General features: G+C 59.0%; 1 pseudogene; it reads right to left on the bottom strand.

Moving 5' to 3' along the window:
* The window catches only part of LOC135877872 (kinesin-like protein KIF21B), a 46,793-nt pseudogene extending 25,527 nt beyond the window's left edge, over positions 1-21,266 (bottom strand).
* Positions 21,267-22,341: the final 1,075 nt, after the last annotated feature.

Below are 22,341 nucleotides of genomic sequence, written 5' to 3'. Positions count from 1 at the left end.
AGGGCGAAGGGTCTCCCAGGAAGTGGTCGATTTTCCGGTTCCACTGGCGCACGATGCTGGAGACCGAGCGAGAGCCGGACTCCGGTTCCGAGGAGGTGGTGCTGGCGGACACCTCCGCACCCGAGTCCAGCATGGCGGGCTTCTGACTCAGCCTCCCAGAGACCCGGTCCGACATGGGCTTGGCCAGGCGGCGCAGAGCAGAGACCTGGGTGAGAGCAGTGCCTGAGGGCTGGGCCTCCTGGGAACACCCGCAGGGGGCATCGCCCCCCAGCCACCCCAGTGGCAGAGCGACTCCAACGCTTCTCAGGTGGCAAAGTGAGCCCGGGAGCAGCTGAGCACCTTTCAAGAGAGCTGAGCCTATCTGGGCTGGGTGAAGGTCCGGTACCCTTGGATAGCAGTTTCCCAGAATGCATCAGGAGGGGCTGGGAAGGGGCTGGGATCGAAGCACCGTACCGTCCCGCGAGCTGTACGGGTGCTGGGGCAGGAGGCAGCCTGGACGAGTCACGTGACCAACTCGGCTGCCAGGACCCAGCTCCAGGAAGGAGGGAGGGGGACACAGCCTGTTGTGCACAGTCACACATGGCACGCAGAGAATTCCTTCTTCCTGACCCCAGAAGATCAGCTGCCCCCGGAGGCAGGCGTTTCCTCCCCCGCAATCACTGTCATCTCCTGCCTGGTTACTCCTAGCCATAAAACCACCAGGCTCTGTGGGAAATCCACCCCACCCAGGGCCAGCACCTTGGGAACAACCCAGCATTGGCGGAGCACGACCCACTGGGACAGCAGAGGGGACTATTCTGTCTGGAGAGGCCCCAGGGCCCTGCCCTGCCAACGGCCCAATCCAGGAGCTAGGCCTCAGCGCCCACCCAGTCACGGCCCCGCGAGCGGCTCTCCAGACCCCCGCAGGTGCAGGGGCTGGCACTCACCTCCTGGGTTTTCCTTCGCAGCACGATTTCCTGCTGCCGCTTCTGAGACTCCAGAGCCCGGATCTGAAACTGCGCGGGAGAGAAGCCAAGCCTCAGTCGAGTCCTGAGCGGGCGTGAGCCGCTAAAGAGGAACCCAGGGTCTGGGGTAGAACCCATGGCAGCAATGGGGGAAGGGGAGGGGACCCAGGGCTCCCCCACCCCCTTGCCTGAGGCCAGCACGTGGGATGTTCTCAGTGCAGGCCATGGGCCAGATTTTGATCTCACCCAGCAGCGGTGTAAAACCTGGATTTATTCTGCTGTAACCGATGGCAGCACTGTGGCATTTGTACCTGCCCTGAGCAGCAACCAGAGATGCAGGAGGAAGCAATCACCTCCTCTGACCTGGGGAAGGCGGAACCTGCCACCCCACCAGGTGCTGATCTCAAGGGATGGACAGACATATGGACATGTGGTTGGGGGAGGGGACATGCTGCGCCTTCAGCAGGGGGAGGAGTCCCCAGACAGACAGTGGGGTGGCTGGTTTCCGCACAGGGTTCCCAGCACACAGCTCCCCAACCAGGCAGGGTTTTACGCTGTTCTATGCTGCCGGCCCCATTCCTGGCTTCACAGGACCTGCAGGCCTTGGCCGGCCAGTGGCCCAACACGGGCTCTGAAAGGAGCGGGCCTGGATGCCAAGCCGGGCACTGATTCCAGCGGCCGGGCACCCGGAAGAGCTCTAACACACTGTCGAGCAGAGGTAGGGCAGGACTGAACGTGGAATGTTCTTGATGCAGGCGACGGCTGGATTCACATCGCAGCAGCAGCAGTGTAAATCTGGAGCGACTCCGCTAATGTCAATGCAGTTACTCCAGATTTACAACGAGCGTAATAGAGAGAGGAATCTGGTCCTCTGTTGGTGCAGCGCTTGCTCCAGATTTCCCATCGCCTTGCTCAGCCATCCCTGCGGCTCAGCCCCAGCTTTGCAGGGCTCCCCTGCTGCCCCATATCCCGAATGGCCCCACTCCCTGTCTCAGCCCTGCCCCGTCACAGGGGCTCCCCTGCCCCTGCCCCACCCTGCGTCAGGGGCTCTGGGTGCAGGCTGCCTCACCCAGGTAACTGCTCACCTGTGCACAGGGGAGGGGACCTGACACATCATGCATCAGCGAGGGCTCTCCAGCACCCTCCCCATCTGGTCCCAAGGAGCCTGGCTTGGGGCATCTCCCCAGGAAAGGCCCAGACCCCTTGGAGAACCCGCACTCCCCGCTGCACCCTGGCCAGCTGGTGTGGGAGCTCAGAGCCGAGTGAGGGGCGCAGGTCCCAGCCAGAGCTGCCCTATCTGCAGAGCCCTGGCGAGGAGCTGGGTTCTCACCTCCTGCCTGCGCTGCTCCTTCTTCAGCTGGGCGATCTCCCGATTCCGCTTGGTCTCCACCAGCCGCCTCCGCTGCTGCTCCTCCCGCATCTGCTTCATCAGTGCCACCTGCGGGCCCCCCGACAGCCACACCCAGCATAAGGAGTGTGCACAAGGGGCTGTGCCCATCCACCGCCCCTCCCCAGTTTGAAGAGCTAGCACAAGCGGGCCATGCCCCTCCAGCCCCCTCCTCCTCTGCCCAGCCAGGTACCTTCGCCTTCTTCATCTCTGCCACCTCAGCCTGCAGCTTCTTGAGCTCCCGCTCATAGCGCGACTGGTTCTTGAGCAGGCGAGCGTGTTCCTTCTGGGCTGCCTGCAGCTTCTGCAGGTCCCGATTCATCTCCTTCAGCCGCTTCTCGTAGTCCGCCTTGATCTTGTTGGCCTTCTCCTCCGTGTAGCATTCCATGGTGCCTGAAGGGGGTGGCGCAGAGACGCTCAGAGTGCCAGGCTAGGCCGAGCCCATCACGCTGCATCCCACCCAGCTGCCCCCTGGACCCACCAGGCCCCCAGGGAAAGCACCCTCAGTGGGGGGCACTTTAGATTAACTCTTGGCCTCCAGGGACAAGTCTGCCTGGTCCAGCAGCTCAAGAGATGTTCAATGGCCGAGTAGCCCAGACCAGTCATTGCCTGCAAGCCAGAACCATGGGCCTATTTTAGACCAATAACCCCGGCAGCAGAGCAGTGCCAGGCGTGTGCCAGGGACCGCACCGCTCCAGGGACTGGGTGCACACTGTTCTCCTCCAGGCAGCCATTGCTGTTCAGCCCAGAGGGGGATGCTGCTGAAATGAGTTTGGTGGGACTCAGCTGGGGGCAGGTGTCTCAATCACTAAAGTCTCAGTTATAGCATCAGCTGCCCCACTCGGGGAAGATGCCCAGGACTGAAAAGCCCTGGAGATGGAGCTCTCTGCATGGGCAGGCTACGCTGCTGCTCCTGCATTGGAGAGCCACAGTTTCCTCGCTGGGAGGAAGTCGGGAGCAGCTGGGAGCTTGGCCACAGATGCCAGGTGGCTTTGCCTCTTTGCCTGGCCCTGTCTCCCTGACGCGTGTCAGAGCTTGGAGCTCCTCCGAGGGAAGGGACTTTCCCTGGGCCCTACTCCCACTGTCTCCCCACAGCCAGCGGGCTGCACAGCTGGGAGGTCACGGGGTCACCAGGCCCAGCCCTGATCAAGAGGCGGGACAAGTGGCACACAGCTGAGGAGAAGGATCGATCCCAGGAGCTGGGAAGCCAGACACTGAGCAGCCAGCGGGAATCTCTGGGGACCGCAAGAGGGGCATGGAATGCAGGGGGCAGCGGCCCAGTTTGGGCCTCATTGGGCGCCGGGAGAACCCCAGGGTTTCTCCTGCCAGCGCTGGCTCAGAGGACCCGTGCGGTGGGATGAGCCGGGGGGGTGGAGGGGGCACTGCCCGTACTGAGGTTCTGCAGCACCCGGTCCCTCTCCAGCTGGGTGTCGCGGATCTTGTTCTGCAGCAGGATTAGCTTCTCCTCGTACTGGTGCTTGAGGGTCTGCAAGCGCCGCTGGCTGTTCTCCAGCTCGTCAATCAGCTTCTGCTTGATCTCGATCTCGCAGGTCAGGTCGGCCAGATCAGCCTGGAAATTCACCACTAGAGGTGGGGGGAGAGTCAGTCAGCCAGGCAGCCCCGGGGAGGTCAGGAGGAGAGAGCCAGGCAGCCCTGGGCCGGCCTGGAGAGGGGAGGGGCAGTGCCTGGCTCACGGGTCCCCTATGGACTCTGGCGTTGCAGAGGAAAGGAGGCAGATGAGGCAGGACTCAGAGGGGATGGCATCTCGCTCCTGCGGTCTTAGCCTTGCCTGGGTACCCGGAGGCGAATGCGGGGGGCTGAGGAGGAAGGGACAGAGCTTGGCAGCCAGGCCTGTGCCACTGAGCACCAGCTGAGCCGGACCACCTTACCACCCTGACTGGCACCTCGTGCACCTCCAGCCAAGACCTGCCCAGCTCACCCTACAGGCCCACTGCAGCCGCCTACCACCTCCCCAAAAGGGGCACAGCCCTGAGTCACTGCAGATATCCCCGGTCCCAGCCTGAGCACAGAGCTGGGCGCCGTGCCCTCCGAGTTACCCTTCTCCTCCACATCGGAGTCCGAGTCCACCAGGCTCTCCTCGCTGCCCGAATCCTCGTCCTCATCCTCACAGCCACTCTCCTCCCGCTCCTCCTCCTCCTGGGAAACAAGCGCAGGGTTAGGGCAGAGATCAGGAGCCTTCGGCCCCTCTCCTATCGTCGCAGGGGCTCAGGCCTCTCCCCATCCGCCACCCCCAGATGTGGGGGAATTAAAGCGATTGCCTCGGAAACCAGTGCCAGGCAGAGGCAGGAGAGAGGACGTTTGACCCGGGGCCAGGGGCAGGGCTGATCCCTGTGTGCAAAGGGAGTGGGCCATGTCTGGGGAGCTCCCCCCACCCTCCCTGCTGAGATGGCAGCTGAAAATGAAGGGCCTGATGAGAACCTCCGGGACGGCTGGGGCAGAGGGGACACGGTTCACGGGACAAAGCCCAGCTGCATGGAAAGGCCTGTGGCTAGTTGCCCTGCCCCACCTGTTGCCAGGGTGTCAGATGGCACAGGGCACTGCCAGGGGGCAGAGGGGACTGTCTTACCCGCCATCCTCAGCCATGCCCTGCCCCCATTCTCCACACCTAGGCGGGGCCAAACAGCAGCAGACTGGCTGCCCTATGGGGGGGTGGTCATGGACCCTGCCCCTGCCCCCCGGATCCCCTGCGACTCCCACAGACAGGCTGGGATTTGCCCCACCTCCCAGGGTGCGGCAGGACACAGCTGCCCCAAGCGCCGGCGAGGCACAGAGAAGGCCGCTGGCATTCTGGCTAGCAACCGGGCTCCCACCCCCCACTCCACGGGGGAAGCCTCCCTCACCTCCTCGTTCTCGTCCGTCTCCTCCCCGTTCTCCTGCTGCAGCTTTGGCCTCTTCTTAAAGGCCTCCTTCTCCGGGCTGCCAGGAAGAGACAGGATGAACCCCGGTGACAGGGGAGCCCTGGCACACGGTCCCCTTAGACCATACATCCCCAACACCCTCCATCTCAGAGCCCTTCAGGAACCCAGCTTCACTGCCCTCCAGAGAGACGGGCCAGGCAGTGTTACCAGATGGGGAGACTGAGGCACAAGGAGGGGAAGGGACTCACCCAAGGTCATGTGGCACGTCAGAGACAGAGCTGAGAAAAGAACCCAGGAGTCCTGATTCTCTGCTGTATGGCTTTGGCTTCCCAGGGATGGGGCAGGACAATGTCTGGACCAGCAGGGCTGATGGGGGCTGGAGGGTGCCAGGGCTGGAAGCCAAGGGAGAAGTGGGCATCCCAATAGCCATAATAATGAAGAGCCAGGGGTGGGAGCACCCAGAACAGCCCCCCCCCCCCTCTGTCCCCAGCAAGGAGTTGGCCATCACCTCTTCCTCCGCTGCCTGGTCTCCTTCTTCAGCCGCTCCAGGTCCTGCTTGGCCCGCCGGAGGACTTCGGTGGCCTCTGCCTCCATGGAGACCACGGGGCTGCTGAGCGCCCCCAGGCCTGGGCCTGGAGACGAGCCCAGGGAGTACGGGGGCCTGGAGGAGACCCGCGACAGACTCCGGCGGAGCGACTCGTTCATGGCTTCGCTCTCCAAGAGCTTTGTCCTGGGGATCGGAGGGGCTTTTGGTTACGGAGATCTGCTGCCCTGGGCAGATGTCCAGACACCCCAGGGGAAAAGACACCCCCTCCCCCCAACCTCTAAGGAGGGGTGACCGGGAGAGTGTGTGTCTGGAACCTAAACTGCCCTCGCTCAGCTTGGTCAAAGGGGCTCATGGCTCTGCTCCCGGGGAGGGGGGCTGCAGAAGGACATCGCAGGGAAGGAAAGCTGGCATGGCCACCACTAACCATCTGCATGCCTCTTGTGGGAGCAAAGAGTCACAGCAGATGCCACTTCACGGATTTAGTGCCTTCCCTTAGATGGCAATGCAGCCCAGGCCTCGTCACAAAGGCCCCAGGGCTTCCCACCAGGCCTGAACGCTAACGGGAGAGAAGCAACCCTATGGCCGACAGCCAGTTCTCAACAGCCACGGTGATACGCTGACATGGCAGCCTAAGGGTTAATCTTCAGCAGCGGCTGCGCTAGACAGGGTGGGGCACCTCTGTTTTCTAGCATTACGGACAGGGGTCTGGATCCTCAGCGGGAGGGGGGTAAATCGGCATTGCTCCAGGGACCCCAGTGGGACAAAGCTGATTTTACACCAGCTGAGAATCTGGCCCAGAATGAGTGAGGGGATTCCTGTCTCCGGGGTTGTCAGTTTCTCCAGCACGGAATCCACATTTATGAGCAGCACTAGCTATCAGACTGCATTTCAATGTACCCCTGGGAGGCATTTAAGTCTGGATCAGCCAAGGCTCCAGAGAAAGCTTGGGAGCACAAGGGCCGGACAGGACGCCCTACAGGATGGAGACATTTCCATCTCGAATGTGGGGCTTTTATTTATATTTCAGCAGCACCGAGAGAGACGGGATCAAGGCCCTGTTGTGCCAGGTGCTGCACACACCCGTGAGACGGGCGCTGCCCCAAAGTGCCGACAATCTAAATGGTCGCATCAGACCAAAGGCAAGAGAGAGGGGAAGTGACTTGCCCAAGGTCATTGGCAGAGCTGCGATGCCAGCCTACTATTTGAACCCAGTGCCCGCGGCACCGGGAGCGGCAGAGCCAGAGAGGGAATCTGGGCCTCCAGAGCCCCAGGTCAGCAGCCCCCCCGCTAGCCCGCACTGCCTCTTTGCAGGTCCTCTCAAGCTGCACGCGATACGTGGCCCCCCCAGACGGGCGGAAGGAGAGAACGTGGCCCACGCCCACCTGAGCTCCTCGATCTCCCGGATGTAGTTCTGGATCAGGGCGCCGATGGCCTCGTTGCCATCACCTGGAGGGACAGAATTAGGATCACGGACTAGATCAGAAACTCCTAGCAGCTGGGCTGCCACTCAGCTGCCCTTGGACCTGAGCTCCGGGGTGGCTGTAATTTTCGTGGGACCGATCCGCATGCCCCACCTCGCATACACATCCTCCGGAGGTGCCCATCCTCACCTGCCTTGGCCAGTATCAAATTGGCCTCCTGGCTCATCAGGTGGGTGACCCGGCTGTTGATGGCATCAATGGCCTCCTGCATGGCCTTCACCCTCATGCGCAAGGTGGCATTCTCCTTCTGGAGCATGGCGTTCTCCTGGAACAAGTCACTGTAGCCCTCGGCGCCGTCCTCCCCGATCACATGTTTGCCCTGCGGGGAGAGGAGAAAGGGAGATGCAGAGAGGGCAAAGCCACAGCGTCCGTCAGCCCTGGCCGAACCCAGCCGGCCACGTGCTCAATGGCGCCGCACTGAGGAAGATGGGTAGGGTAACCCTACGTCCCGTTTCGGCTGGGACAAGTCCCTTTTTTAAGCCATGTCCCGGGCGTCCCGACTTTTTTTTTGGCAAAAGTGGGCATTTGTCTCCAAGGGCAAACGGGACAAACACCCAGTTTTGTCAAGAAAGTGGGGTGCAGAGGAACGTGGGGGGGGAGGCCGGGATCCAGCAGGGGGCAGGCAGGGCTCGGGTGAGCAGCGACGCCAGCCCCAGCCTTTGGGAAATAGTCGACCTATCCCATATGTGCTTTGCTGCTCGCCCCAGCCCTGCCTACCCTCTGCACAGGGAGGGGGGCTCGCGTGAGTGGCTCAGGCCAGCCCCACATGGGGGGAGGGACTCAGGCGAGTGGCTCGAGGCAGCCCCGTGGGGGGCGGGGGAGGAGGAGGAGGGGCTCAGGCCAGCCCCACGGGGTGTTCTGGTTTCCCTGTGGGAAATATGGTCACCTTAAAGATGGGTCACAGCAAGAGGAGCAGGGAAAAGGTAGAGACTCAAAAAATGGCAGGCGTGCCCGTGGGAAGGCCGTGCTTGGGGGACGGCAGAAACAGGGAGCAGCTGACATGCTGTAAGTGCCTTTTACTCAGGTAAGGTTCTGATCTGAGCCCCATGATGGCAGGAGCTGAGCACCTCCCAGTTTAATGCATTTACCCTCATGCACCCCCAGTGGGCAGGGCAGTGCTCTGACCCCGGCTGGGCAGATGGGGATTGAGGCCCTGAGGCTAAGGGAGTTGCCCAAGGTCACACGGGGAGTCTGTGGCAGAGCAAGGAATTGAACGCAGGGCTCCCAAGTCCCAGGCCAGTGCCATGACCACTGGGCCATCCTTCCTCTCGGGCTGGGGAGATACATGACTCAGCTCAATAGCAACCTCTGGCTGCTTAAGGGCTGGTGCTCATGGGAAACCAGTCCAGACAAGCTCAGCATGAAGCAGGATGTCTGATATGCCGCACAGGACAGGGATATAAAGCAGGAGGTGCCTTCCCAGCTCCGAAAGATACCCTGAAGCCTTCTCCCTGTTCAGACATGACATACAGCCCTTTAACAGCCTACCTCGCCATAGTCCCTTGCATCCTACCCACAAACTACAGCACCATTGAAACACAGCCATCTGAGGAGCCCAGTGGGGTGGAGCCCAGTGCCACAGCATACACCGCACCCAGGAGGGCATGGTGCTGGCCAAGGCCAGCAGAGGAGTAGCTGTACACACAGCATGGGGCCAGATCTGTGCAGGGGAGGCAGGAATACTTTCCCCATGCCATTCGAGGCTGAGTTGCTACAGCTGGGATTTGAACCTGTGACAGCGAGGAGTCCAGGTCATACCCAGGCTTTGTACATGCAAGTAGGTCTCCCTCTAGCAGCCAGCCCCAGCAACCACAACAGCCTGCCACAAACTCAGTTAGTGGAGTTACTCCATTAGCCCAAGCGGCAGGGGCCGGCGTGGAAGGTCCTGGGTTCGATCCTCGCTGGTGACCCGAGTGGGCCGTACACACACGAGGCTTCGCCTGCTCAGCCGCCCCTTACCGCCTTGTACTCCATGAGCTCCATCTGGAGGCGGGCGATCTCGGCCCGCAGGGCGCTGATCTGCTGGCTGGTTTTGTCCTGGTTCACCACCACCTTGTTCTTGATGTTGCGAGCCCGGTTGGCGTACTTGAGCGTGTTTAAGGTCTCCATGAAGTCCCGGTCAGAGGGGCTGATGCAGGCGATCATGATGGTTTGGCTAGGGAGGACGGAGAGCCAACGGGGTCAGCTGGAGCTGCCATCAAACAATGCAGCACCTGGGCCACGTCAGATCAGCCAATTCCAACGCTGGCACATGGGTGCCTATTGGCAGCTCCAGCCACAACCCCCTTTGGCCTTTATTTACTTTATAAACGGGGTGTGGGCCCCTTCCACCCTGGGCCGGCACAGGCTGGGAGTGTGGCTCAGGCAGCAGCCTGCTTTGCGCTGGCAAAGAGAACCCCGGGTGGCCTCCCCTGCTCATTACAAAGTGGTGTTCAGGGAGTCGCCACCCCGGGCAGCCCACGGCAGGGCATTCGGGGCATCACTGAGACAGGAAGGGGGAGGGATTAGAGCAATCCCGTGCTGGGAAACTCAGCTGCCAAGTCCCAGATCACGAAGGGCTCAGACGCATTTTGCAAGAGCTAATTCCACGAAAGCTGCCTAATTGCGTCTGGGGCCCGGGACCAAGAGAGCCGAGATAATTACCTTCGAAAAGTCACTATGGAGACTCCACCGGACCCTCAGCAACACGCCACCCCAGGAAACCCACACGGCACTTCAGGTCCATCCCTGAGCCCGACCGGCCCTCCTGTTACTCAGAAATCCCCCACCCGCCTCAGGCAACACTCCCAGGGTGCAGACCCAGCGAGGGCACAGCTCTTCCATTCTGGGTCACACACACCCAGCTGAAGCGGACACCCGCTGGGTGACCCCACGCCCTGGCTCAGGGTGCCTGTTACCTGTTCCCCCCAAGCGAGTCCTGGAGGAGCCGGGTCAGTTTGGAGTCTCGGTAGGGTACGTGCACCGCTTTCTTGCTCTGGTCTCCAAGGGCGCTTATGACGTTTCCCAACGCCAGCTGCCAACAAAAAACGGAAGGGACTGAGTTTTCGCCCCGTGCTGGGGAGGGCCCCTCCCTGTAGAAAACAAAGTTCAGGGTGATCAGAGCCACCTCTTTCCAGGGAGCGGGGGGCTCTGGACCAATGCACTAGCAGCCAGTCAGTGCAGCTATACCAGCCAGCCAGTGTGCAGCCCCTCTCCTGCCTCCACGTTATTCCTGAGTCCCCAGATCCAGGAATCTACCCCTACTGGGGACAGTGCTGGGTAGCGCAGCTAGTTGCCCCATCCCTCACCACCGAGTCCACCGCGCGACCCCTAGTGGTGACCCGTGGTGGCTCAGTCTGGGAGCTAGTGAGCCAGGCAGGGTCTGTCTGTGTCCAGCAGCCCCTTTATATCCACTGCAGCCTGTCCCAGTCTCCTCCACCCGCTAAGAGCCTACCAGGCCGCAGTTGATGGAGATGCCCTCCTTGGCTCTCTCACCCGTAGCTCCCGTCCGCTTCAGCCTCTCCGAGCCAGCCAGGTCGACGAAGTGGAACTTGGCGGTGAGGGTCTCGTACTCGCTGGTGGCCTGGGATCCCTCTGGAAGGCCGGTCACCTGGCAAGCAGACAGGCTGCAGCGTCAGCGCCTCCCGCAGGGGAACGGGGCTTTATCCCTCTGCTATGATAGATCCCAACCCGCCCCCTCGCAGAGCAGCCCGCTGCGGCTCCGCTGTCAACCAGCACGTGGCAGGGAGACGTAGGAACTAGCCTGACAGCGGCTCACGCCTGCCGTGCTGTGGGGCGAAGGGCGCTCCCCTGTCCCTCTCGCGCAGTCTCACCAGGTCGGGCTGGGCACAGACTCGCATTTGGCACAGGTGGATGTGAAGATGGCGTGGGAGCGGGAGCTCTGGACATTCATCTGGGTGCTGGCGGTTGTGCGGGACAGAGCTCCCTGCTTCAGGCACTGGATCAGCTGCAACAACAAGGAAAGGGTTCAAAGAAATGTCCACCCCAGCCTGCTGGGAGGTGGGGAGATGCCAGAGTGGGGAGCGCACCCTAGGTCAATGTGCCATAGTCACCCTGGGATGGGGGCAGCCGAGCCCCTGCATGGCATGCAGGCTCTCCTGCCGAGCCATCCAGGCCCGGGTGCCAGGGCCCCGCGCTGGGAGATCCCTGCCCAGTGGCCACAGGGAACAAGGGAGCAGGCACTGTAGGGAGACCCCGGAACAGCCCCGCTCACGAGTCACCAGGAAAGCCAAACCCCAGGCAAGAGGCCAGGGCGGAGGCTAACTCAGGGTCTGTGTGCTCGGAGACGGGATTGGGAACCCGCCCATGCACAGCCATGGCGAGTAACGTGACACTCTACAGACCGAGGCCCTGGTGTGCTAGGTGCTGTACAAATGCTGAGAGACCACCCCAGCCCCAGCCCCACGCAACTGACAGAGAAGGGACTTGCAAAGGTTACGCCGCAGCAAGTGGCCCGGTGGGTAACAACCCAGCTCTCCCAGGGCCCAGCCCAGAGTCCTAAGCACTGATCTACGCTGCCCCCTGTGCTCTCTGCTGCACACGAAGTGTCCAGGGGCAGCAGAGGAGGCATTTGACCTCCAGGTCCTGAGGGTCGTTTCTGCTATCCCCAGTGGCTGGGAGACGTTCCCGCTCACAGACAACGCACAGGGCAAGGGCTTCTCCAGGACCAACCCCCTCCATGCGCTTGTGCCAGGAGCTACCCACTTGAGGCAGCAGTAGAGACGCGTCCCGGCTTCACGTGCTCACAGTCCTGTCTTTGGGCCTGACTCATCTCCCCTGGGACCAGAGCCTCCTGCAGCGATGCCTGGTTAACAAACGGCTCGTACTGCGTGCTAGGTGAGCGATTCCCTCGCCCCGGCGCTACAGGATGGGGGCTGCATTCCCACCCCCCCTTCGCCCCAGGACGCTGCTCCCATGGGAGACAGGTACCACGTGCCAACGACACAAGGGGGCATGGGAGGGCTGGGCATGGAGCCCAGACGCCTGCCCTCGGGTAACAGGGGACGAGCACGTGGGCACTGAGGATGCCAGCGGGATGGCTCTCGCTAGGCCCTGCACCACATGGCACAGAGGGCAGGAGCGGGGGCCTGGAGAGAAGGAAGGATCCAAGCACACAGATTGAAGGGGTAGGGAGTGAATCATAGAATATCAGGGTTGGAAGGGACCTCAGGAGGTCATCTAGTCCAACCCCCTGCTCAAAGCAGGACCAATCCCCAGAAAGATTTTTACCCCAGTTCCCTAAATGGCTCCCTCAAGGATTGAGCTCACAACCCTGGGTTTAGCAGGCCAATGCTCAAACCACTGAGCTATCCCTCCCCTCTGGGGACTGGCAAGGAGAGAGTTAACTCTGTCCAAGCTGGGCTCCCTTCTTGCTGCAAGGGGGGCTGCTGAGTGTGGGCAACAGGAGAGGGCTGGGATCAGCAGGGGGACAATTCTCCTTCGAGGGGGGGCTAGTAGAGCAGTTTTTTGGGGGGGGGGGAGGGAAAATCCATTCACAGTCCATCCCCCTCCGCCCCTCCAGACCAGCTTTGGGAGCAGGGGCACAGTTGTACCGCGAAGCCACCACAGGAAAATCCAAAGCGTTCGGCATCCTGGTGCAGTGCCCTGATGCCACCCAGGGGCGCATCAGCCGGGCACATGTCAATGCCACACCCTGAGTGTGTCTGTCCCAGGGCGGCGGCAGCCAGAGCCTCGGACAGCTGGCTAGGAGAGCTTCTGCCCTGGGGCTGGGGCACGCTAGCGCCTGACTCCCCTTGTCGTCACTGGGGGCTCTGCCCCTCACAGCACCCGGCCCCTCCATTCTGCCCCTGCCCGCTCTCCGGCGATCCAGAGCAGCCGACCCCCCCGCAGCAGCCAGGTCCCGGGCGTCACCCACCTCATCCTGGGAGCTGATGAGGCGGGAGGTGACACCCTTGGTGTAGATGCTGCCGCTGGCATCCTCATGGATTTTGATGTTGGACTTGCGGTGGCGGGAGTCAGGGTCCCGGGCACTGTCGAACAGGTCCAGGATCTCCTCGTTGTAGAGCTGTGGGGGAGGGAGACAGGGCAGCGGGTTACTGGGCGGCACGAGGCTTGCTGCAGAGCCTGGCATGGGGCTTCACAACTTACCTCCCGCCACTGCGGGGTGCACAGGGGCCGTGCTCAGACCCCTGGGGCCTCCTGGCTCCCTCCAGGTAACCCGACCTCCCCCATATGCCTCCTGGGTCGTCCCCCCCACCTCTCCTCCAGGTACTCCCAACCTCCCCCCCAATGCCTCTTGGGTCCCCCCCCTCCTCAAGGCCTCCCCTACCCAGCACACGCAGAGCAGCACAGTGCCAGCGTGCTGTCCCGATGATCCCTAGCTAAGGGCACAGACTGGAGCAGTGAGTTCCCCAAGGCCATGCGCCAAACCAGTGGCAGAACCAGGAATAGAAAGAACCCAGGCATCCTAGCTCCCAGGCCATGCCCACTAGGCCTTGCTCTCTCCTTAAAAGCTCTCAGAGAGCAGACAGGAGGCCGAGGAGCCAGCTCACCGCACCTGGCATTCCCCCCATCGCCATGGCCGTCAGTCACCCAGCACTGTCCGTACGTCTGGGGACCCTGCTGTCCCCCTAGTTATCTGGGACTAGAGTCCGAGCAGGGTAATTATCCAGAGCCCAGCAAGTCAGGCCTGGCCCGCCGGGGGTGGGGTGGGGTGGGGGGTGGGGTGTCATCACTGACAGATTGACCTGCCCCGGTGGAGAAAGGGGCTAATTAGGGCTCCAAGCCGGGAGGTCCCCAAAGGCAGGGAAGCCAGAGCCAATTCTGCACCTTGCCCTGGATTAGCTTTGCAAGCAAGCGGTGTATCACCAGCCCAGCTACTGCTCCCCTGCTGGGAGCAGGAGCAACATGGAAGGGGCGAGCACTGAGCAGAAGGCGGCGGCGGAGGAGAAATGGATTTAGTGCCTGTGGCTAATCGGGGGAAGGGGCAAGAACAGCAGGGCAGGTGCATTGAGCCCATCCCAGTCACTACAGGGCAGGAGAACGGGTGGGCTCAGAGGAAGCCCCCTGAAGGCCCAGGTCCAGAGGGGCTATGTAGTGGCTCCTCCTTGGCAGAGCAGCGTAGAACAGACAGGCTTCACCCCATCTACGATATTAACAGGCCCCTCTTTACCCTAATATGCAAGCACCTAACAATCTACCGTATTTATCCTCACGCCTCATTGTACAGATGGGGAACGGAGGCCAGAGAGACCAAGGGACGTGCCCAGAGAGTTACCTTGGGCATGCATGGCAGAGCAGGGAGGAAAACCCCAGGTCTCCGAAATCCTGCCGTAGGGCTGATCCAGGCTGTGACCCTACACGAGGGATAGGTAAAGTGACCCGGCCGTCCCCCTTCCCCAGCCACCACCTGCAGATGGGATCCTGCCCTGGAGTGGTGGGCGTGCCTGGCCTCCCATTCCTTCGCCCGGCTGGCTGACAGTTCTATGGGTGGCACAGGCTGGGACCTGCCCATTTGCGTAAGTGACGAGAATCCAGCGAATCATTAACAGGGTGGGTGGTGCGCTGAAGTCCCAGAAGGAAGCTGGGCTGGGGCCTCACTGCTTGTGGTGCTAGACAGGCTGCAGATCTCAACCTGGGCCTCTCGCCCACCCGGCCTTCGCCAGAGATGCTGGGAGGCCATGTTCCGATCACAGGGTCTGGGCCCTGGCCCAGGACACAGAGTGGAGCAGTGAGTTCACCAAGGCCACATGCCAAGTCAGGGGCAGAACCAGGGGTAGAAGCCAGGAGTCCTGGCACCTGGCTGGCATTAGGCCCGTACGCAGTTCATTGCAAGGATCCCAGCTCAGGGGCTAGCGGGAAAGCACCGCAGAGCGGCTCTGAAGATAAGGCTAATCCGTTCCACTGTCCCTGGAAGTTAGCTCCAGAGGAGTAAAGCCTCCCCTCTAATGAACCTGCCCAGAGAGGTCACAGGACACGGGTAAGAGCACAGCAGATACAACAGCACAGGTAATTACCTTGCATGCTGGCAGCCTCGGGAGCTTTAACGGACCCCCACTATCACCCCAACGAGAGCACCTTTTATTCCAGCTGTGCATACCACGGCGCCGAGATGCAGCCACCTCTGGGGTGGAGGGCAGCTATCAGCACACCCCACTGCGGGAGAGGGGACATTGGGGCAAACCAGTCCCCACAGGACTGCGCTACCCTGCTGGGTTTGCAGGGAGCGTGGGTGTTCAGCGTGGAGACGACAGGCGCTATAGGCCAGCTGAGCCGGTCCCTGCATGCGTAGTGATGTTCTGGCAAAGCAGCCAAGCAGGCAGCTAAAGAAGGCCTTATCTACCCTGGCCATCTCGTGCAGCTGCAGCCAGCCAGCCAGCCGAGGAGCCGGTAGTGTGGCCTAGTGGCTAGAGCACTGGCCTAGGACTACAGAGACCTGGGTTCTGGTCTGTTCCCAGCTCTGCCACTGGCCTGCTGGGTGAGTGACTCCCCCTCTCAGTGCCTCAGTTTGCCCATCTGTAAAATGGGATCATGATACTGATCTTCCTTTGTAAAGCACCTTGAGCTCTCCTGAGGCAAAGCGCTAGATACCAGCTGGGTCTCGATGATGCGACGGTAAAGCCTGAGCTCTGCCTACACTAGGGCCTTCGCGGTCACTGTGATTCTGTGGATCGCCTGGAGCGAGCAAGGCTGGGCACAGCCTGCCGGGGGAATACGAACGGGTGACTCTGAAATAGACCAGAGGGGTTTGTCTGGCGGAAACTCCTGCCTCATGCTGGGACTGGAGGCTCCAGAAGCCCAGACATCTAAGTTTCTGAAACTATTTAACAGGCAAAAATATCCTGACCAGAAAACAGACAGGACACAATAAACTCAGCAGGCAGCCCCCAGCTCCAGCACTGCCAGTGTCATTAACCCTTGCAGCGCTGGAGTCTCTGCTGTCGCCCCAGCAGCCTCTGGGCTTTGTCAAAGCTTCTCTATAGCCGAGAAGCTAGCATCTGCCAGCCCGGCCTTCAGACTGGACGGCTTCTGGTGCTGAACCTACAGAGCTGCAGCAAGGCCAAGGAGAAGGGTTTTCAGATGTAGCTCCTCTTAGCCTAGGTGGGATGGTTCAGTCCACGTAAAGGGTCCACCAGCCACCCCGTGGCAGCCACGGCGTTGGCCAAGTTTGCACAAACTCTCCACATGCCAGTGCAGTGGGGCCAGATCCTCAGACATAGCTTCATTGAAGTCACTGGAGTTACCCAAGCCCATAAACTCTAACAGGGCGTTCCCAAAGTGGGTGTCGCTGGGAGGAAAGGGATCGAGCAAAGGGAAATGTAGGCTGAATAGCAGGAGGTTTCGACAACAGCGAGATCTCCTTTGGCGACTTACGCGGTGGGAGTCCCAGCACCCTGTGGCATTCACAAGCAGGACTGGCTGGCTCTGGGGAAGATGGGATCTCACAGGGTTCACTGCAGCACTTGTGTCGGATCCTATAGCTCATGCCCAGGGCTGGGCAGTCACACAACGCTGCTGGCGGAGGGGCACTCCCCGCCGTACTGAATGAGAAGCAGGGTTAACCACCACTCAGAATAGCCTCGCCCCGACAAAGGGATTTCAAAGGAGGTGCCAATGAGCAGGAAGTCTTCCCGCGTCCTGCTTCCGTGCCAGCTCACAGGCACTCAGGGAAGAGCCAAAGCCCTGCCAAGGCTAGAGATCCTTGGGAACACGGTCGCACTTCCGGCTGCTTCAGATCTGGGGCAGAAGAGATGAGGAGGGTGTCATGGAAGCCGGGAAGGTTTCCTATTGGGGTAACTTACCCAGCCAGGTACAGGGGTCTGAAGTCATACGGGTCTCAACTCTTTGCCCAGATGGAGAAAATGGAGCTCAGAGACTTTCCAGGGGGAACTCTGTGCTCTAGTGGTTTGGGCCTGATCATCTGGAGATGTGCAATCCACTTCTGGTTCGGACCCAGGCTTGCCTGATCTTTGGCCAGTCACTATCTGTACCTCCATTGTAAAATGGACCATTGGTATTTATCTAATTCATCAAGGTGTTGTGAAGCCCAAGAAAATACTCCTCTGAAGGGATAGATATACAAGGATCATTGAGGGCACTGTGTCAGCAGTGGGATTAGACTCAGGACCTCCCTGCTCCCAATCTTTCAGTCCTTTCTAGGCTATATAGCCTTACAGCAGATGCTTTCTCCTCTACACTTTCCAACAGGGGAGGCATTTCTATGTTGAAGTGGGACTAGTTTTCAGATCACTTGAGATTTTACACATTCTAAAAAAAAAGCTCAAGTTTCAGGATTCCATGAAATTATGCAAAAGTGATTTGGCAAAATAGTGTCACAGTGGTTTTCCGTGATTTCACAAAATCCCTCTCACCCAGCTCTAGTCACTAAACACAAGGATGGCATAGTCTGGATCGATTATACCACAGCACACATTTCTCTATCAACATGATCCGAAAGTAAAATGCAAAGCCAATCCTTTGAAAAGCTCCTGGCTTTTCCACATGCGTTTGGGGCATTACCAAAATAGAAACTTTGTCAGAACAGTGGGGCTAGCTATATACAGCCTTCCTGCATTCGCCCAGATAAGTCATTCTAAACCCATTCCTGTCCTGAACTGCTGATGGATGCTGCATTTGGTTTTTTCATATTCCACCCCAGAACTAGCTGCGTGTGGGTAAGAGCTGAAGCAATCACAAAGTACACAGTCTGCAAGGCATGATGGGATCGTTCTAAATGAAAGGTGCAATAAGAAAGGTTTGGATAATGATAGGAACATGCTAAAATTAGGCTCTGGAGACTGAGAAACAGGGCAAAGAGGTGGGAAGGGCCAGTACGTTACTTTCAAGGTGATGAGAAAGCCTGAAGCAATAGATGGGGTGGAAGGCGCTTGAGAATTCCTGCTCAGCTGGGGAAGGCTGGGAAAACCTGCATCCTTTGTACAGAAACTGGACTTTGGCCCAAATCTGGATGCAGACAAGTGGATGCAGAGTACACGGACTGCAGTGGAGCCAGCCCTCCAGCTCCCAGACACAGAGGGGGCACAGATAACCAGCACCACTGCCTCCCAGAGAAGCCAGAACATAAACAGTCAGCACCATTTTATGTAGGGCCCACAGCACGTGCCCCCCTGAAGCAGTGCATGAGCAGCTGTGGTTTGCGGTCGCTGGGACAGACACCCCCACCCATACCCTGTTCCGGGGTGTGGGAATGGCAGCTCCTCATGTTCTGGGGCCCCAGCTTGCTCCCCCCTCGCTCACACCCACCTCCAGGAACTGGGCGCTGACTTTGAACTCTGGCACGGCTGTGCCACGCTCCTGCGCTGCCCGCTTGCGCCGCTCGATGCCGCTGAAGAGATGGGAGATGGCCCGCGGGATGATCCCGTGCTCCTCCTCCGAGATGTTTGTGTCAAAGCCGGTGCCCATGGTGTACGTCTTCCCAGCGCCGGTCTGAAAGGGCACAGGACGGGCACTTAAGACAGCCCCAGGGCGCATCAACCTAAGAGCAGCCCCCTGCAGCTCCAGCCCTGGGCTGCCAAACCCAACCTGCACCCGCCCCTCCCTGACTATTCCCCAACAGCTCTGTTGATGCCCCAAAATCCCAACCCACGGCCCCCCCAATATTCCAGCCCTGGGCCTCTGCCCCTGCACCCCACCAACGAGCCTCAACTCCGACCTGCAGGCCCAGCCAAGCACCTTCCCGCATGGCTTTGCTGGCGCAGCCAGATAGCCCACAACTGCTAACAGCCGAGCCTGGCTTCAGTGCAACAGCCCAGGTTTACCGCCGAGACACAGGACGGGGACAGCCGGTACCTGGCCATACGCCAGCACAGTGGCATTGTAGCCTTCGAAGCAGCCCTCGATGAGTTTGCTGACGCAGGTGGTGTAGATCCGCTCCTGCCACGTGTCCAGGTCGAACACAAAGTCATAGGTGAACGCCTTGTCCTTTCCCAGCAGCACCTGGGGCTCCCCAGGCGTCACTGAAGTGCAGATGTGGCATCCCTCAATCTTCTCCTTTGACAGCTGGGGACGGATCCTGCCAGCGGGAGAAGACAGACAACTGAGGACACAACAATCTTACTTCTCCCAGAGCACCCTGCATCCCTGCAGCAAGGGGGACCACCTTGCCCACCAGTGAAATGCAGCCACCTCTGGGCTGCAACCTGACAGCAGCTGCTTAACCACACAAAGTAACAGTCTGGAACAGGAATACCACACCCAGGTGAACCTGCGGGATGCAGGCTTTAGAAAGGCAGCTGGAATTTGGTCAGGGTGGCCCCCCGACTCTTGAGACTAATGCAGTAAGATACTTAGAGACCACACAAAGGGTAGGGACCGAGGTGTTACTGTCACCTCAATGTTGCTGGTTCAAATCCCCCCAGTCAGTAGCTACTGACAGCAATTCCCATGTGATGGTTGCTTGGCCCGTAGCAAGTGATATTGGTGGGCCCCAATATACACACACTGGTATATGAGGGACAGTAAATTGTGGGGGAAGGTTTATGGAAAATATCCTTCTGCTATTACAAAAACAGTTCCTTATGATTATTGGTCTTGCAGTAGCTCATAGGAGCCCAAGTTATGGATCATGACCCCCTGGGGCCAGGCGCTGTACAAACACAGAACAAGAAGAGGGTCCCTGCCCCAAAGAGCTGCTGATCAATTGTGAGACAAGAGACCCCAGGCGGCTGCTGACAGACGACGAGCACAAGGAAACACGGCCCTGCCCAAGGCTAACAGAAGTCTTAGGGCTGGTCCACACTGAGGCGGGGGATCGATATAGGAAACGCAACTTCAGCTACGAGAATAGCGTAGCTGAAGTCGACGTTTCCTATATCGAACTAAAAGTACTTACTTCGGGTCCACGCGGCGCAGGCAGGCTCCCCCGTCGACAGCGCTTCCTCCTCTCGGCGAGCAGGAGTTCCGCAGTCGACGGGGGAGCGCTTCTGGGATCGATCTATCGCGTCCAGATGAGACGCGATAAATCGATCCCAGAAGATCGATCTCTACCCGCCGAATTAGGCGGATAGTGTGGACCAGCCCTTAGAAGCACCTTTCCTATTTATTAATGGCTCCCTGGCCTAGTCAGACGCCTATCTCCCTCCTCCTCACATTCTGCTAGAAAGAGCAAGACCCATGTTTTCAGCACTGGCCTCTGATTCTGGAGGCTTCTCTTTCTGGGGAGCCCATTTTGAGACAATTGGGGCCCAATTCCCAGAGGTACTGACTGTCCCGCAGCTCCCACTGACGTCAGCTGGATTTCCTTGTGCTCAAACCCTCTGGAAAAAAAAAATATCAAGGCCCACTGTGTCTCAGGCTGGGCCCCCCAGAAGCAGAGGCACCCCAAATCCGTGGCTGCTATTGAAAGTTTGTGTTGACCAGCTCCCATTTTCATTTGCACAATAAGTGGGTCAGGTCAGAAGATGCTGGATGCTCCCTAAAGACTGTTCCCAGGGGCAACTTGGGCCCTCGGGTGGATTATTTCTCCTTCCAGACCTCTCTCCCACTCCTTTACTGCTTGCAACCCCTCACCCCATTAGATACGTAGGGGTCCCAGCTGCTAATTTATGGCAGTGGGTGCATCAGAGTGTCCTAACTGGAATACGGGTTTGGATGACCTGGGCACGTACAAACTACTAGGACAGGTAACACCTGGTTTAGATATGCAGATCCTCAATCTGCAAGGCATAGGTACGTAGCCCCCCACATCTGCGCACAGCCCCAAACTGCACACCCAATTCAGGGATCTAGAAGAATGCATGCTCACTCATTTAAAATGTTATTTATAAATTCCTAGAGGGACCATTCTGATCACACAGTCTCATCTCCGGCATAACACAGGCTTTCCCCAGTAACTTCGGAATCAATCCCATGATATGTGGGTGAGCTAAAGCAGATGTATTAGAGATGCACATTCTTGATTTCAAAGCTTCAAGGGATGGAGTATCCACCACAGCCCTGGGTAAGTGGTTCTGGTGTCTACTTACCCTCACTGTTCAAATAAAACACAAACCTGTGCTTTATGTCCAGCCTGAATTCATCTGATGTCAGCTCCCAGCCGGTAGAACTCATCGTTCCTTTGTCAGATAGACTACTGCAGTGCACATGTTCAATCCACATCATTAAAAGCTCCCTTGACGCAGTTTCCCATCGTACAAATTCGAGGCTTAAACATTTTTGCCCAAAATCAGTCATTAAAAATAAACCCTGGGGTAATCCGAATATTGCTAATCAAAACAGACAAGGGAAAGAGACAATACAAACCCCACATGAGCGAGACCGGGGAAGCCAGAGATGAAAATCAACCCAATCTGAGCCAGGAAGGGAAGAGCTCGGCTAAGGGTCTTTTCAGTACTCGCTCTCAAGTTCTTCATTACCTTCTAAATCACAGCGCTGAAGGCCAGAAGAGACCATGAGGCAGTCTGACCTCTGTAGCTCACAGGCCATCAGCGCCACCCCAGCATCCGCACAACCCAAATCAGATCAAGTAATCGTAATTTCACACACACACCTAAAATACTGCTGTTACACGGGAATCAACAAAGAGAAATGTACTGCTAACAAAATGACCTGCAGCTTTGCTTGTGTAAGCGGGGGAATGGTCCCGCTATTGTGGGGAACTTTCCTGGCTTCTGCACTACCCCGGTGAAGTGGGCTAGCGAAAGGATCCGAGTCCTCGCTCCCACTTCCTTTACCCAGAGGCCTCCCTGCCCTTGAGGACTCCCCTTCCACTCTCCTGTCTGGCAGAGTCCTCGTAAACCCCGACAAGGCTGGGCCCAGGATTCCTGGGGGGCTTGACCCCCAACCCTGCTGTGGTCACCTAGGACAGGGGCTAGGGTGTCCCCACTCCGGGGTACTCTCTTTGCACTGGGCACCTCCCTGACCCACTGATCATTTTATACAATCTAAAGCAAATACAAATTGTTTAATTAACAATTATTTTAAAAAAAAAAAAGAATAAGGAAAAACGGGAAAGGTTAAAGGAAACACATCACCCTGCTCTGAGGCAGGGAATATCACAAGCAGTGTCTCTGGAACGTCAGGGCAGTTCACAGTCTGTTCCTTGTAGGTCCCGGGCCTCCTTCTCAGGCCCTGGCTGTGCTGCAGGGACGCTGTGGGTTGGACACTTGCTCTGGCGGTGGCCACA

Source organism: Emys orbicularis, chromosome 4, assembly GCF_028017835.1.
Source record: "Emys orbicularis isolate rEmyOrb1 chromosome 4, rEmyOrb1.hap1, whole genome shotgun sequence".
Classification (NCBI taxonomy): Eukaryota; Metazoa; Chordata; order Testudines; family Emydidae; genus Emys; species Emys orbicularis.
The sequence above is the reverse complement of the archived record's forward strand: the minus strand, read 5'-3'. Positions and strand labels throughout refer to the sequence as shown.